The 1104-nt window shown below is 43.7% G+C and overlaps 1 long non-coding RNA gene across 1 annotated transcript; it reads right to left on the bottom strand.

Annotated features, from left to right (window-relative positions):
- Nucleotides 1–7: 7 nt before the first annotated feature.
- Nucleotides 8–1010, bottom strand: LOC147820117 (uncharacterized). Its single transcript, XR_015437669.1, has 2 exons — nucleotides 846–1010; nucleotides 8–275 (listed from the first exon to the last, which is right to left on the bottom strand). It is a non-coding gene; the product is annotated as an uncharacterized LOC147820117 (long non-coding RNA).
- Between the last annotated feature and the right edge of the window lie 94 nt (nucleotides 1011–1104).

Genomic DNA, 1104 nt, shown 5'->3' with positions numbered 1-1104 from the left:
GACGGGGTTCGAGGTATAAAAATATATTTTATTACAATTGGTTAAAATAATTAACAATCAAAATCATTCACACCAAAAAAAGGGCAACTAGTCAGGAGCAGAGGCTTACCAGGTGGGCAGGTACTAGTGAACAGGAGCGGTTCACCCAAAATAAATAGAAATAAATCACCCACACACACACATTGAAGGAACCACCACCAGGAAGCACAGCACATCAAATGAGGGGGACACCACCACCAGTCACCGACGCCACCACCACCACCGGCCTCTGGCAACTGAAACAAAAAGAAAAGATTAAGAGAGTTGCAACTCAACCAAGAAAAACAATTAATGGGCAAGTTAAACCTAAAAAAACAGATGTATAACTAACAAAGAAAAACCTAAATGTCCAAATGATAACTGCCCAATAGAAATCAAAGAAAAATAATTCAAAGAAAATACACAATTCAAAATATCATTTAACACAGGAAAAACAAAGGAAATCTAATTAACTAAATCAAAAGAAACACAAGAAAAAGAAGCAAATTAACCTAAGCAATTAACCCAAATTCAAATCATATAAACCACACCTCACTCATACAATCATATTGATAAAAGGGCAAATCCAGCTTAGCACAAGCATACCATGCAGGGATACTGTAGGGGAACCTGAAGGCTCCAGGTAGCCTGCAGCAACGAGTCTTATTTTGAAAGAGCTTAATAGCTTTTTCAAAAGGTCCGTCGGAAACTGCAACCGCCAATCGCCACCCAAGCAGCAAGTAAAACAGCAGCAAAGCGGCAAAAGCAGGACGCAAGCTGGAAGTGAAGTGGAGACAAAGCAGCAGCCGTCCGATCTGTGGTTTCACCTTTAGCAGAAGTGGATGCGCGCACACACACACACTCATACAGGTGGGCGGACGAGAGGGACAACTCTGGACATCAGCATTTCCATGCCAAACAGGAGCATACAGGAGCAACAGAGCAGTACACACAGCGGGACGCACGCTGTGGTAAAAAGGAAGCCGGCCTGCTACCGGAAGTGAATTGGGAAACGAAAGAGCAGGGGAGAGGGCCGTCTTAAATACTGGCCCCTGCCCACGGATAGGCTATCAGGCCATCAAGGTG

Source organism: Seriola lalandi, unplaced genomic scaffold (genome assembly GCF_002814215.2).
Source record: "Seriola lalandi dorsalis isolate HSWRI2012SDOR001 ecotype SW California unplaced genomic scaffold, Sedor1 jcf7180001997693, whole genome shotgun sequence".
NCBI classification, from domain to species: domain Eukaryota; kingdom Metazoa; phylum Chordata; class Actinopteri; order Carangiformes; family Carangidae; genus Seriola; species Seriola lalandi.
This window is presented reverse-complemented; position numbering and strand designations above follow the sequence as displayed.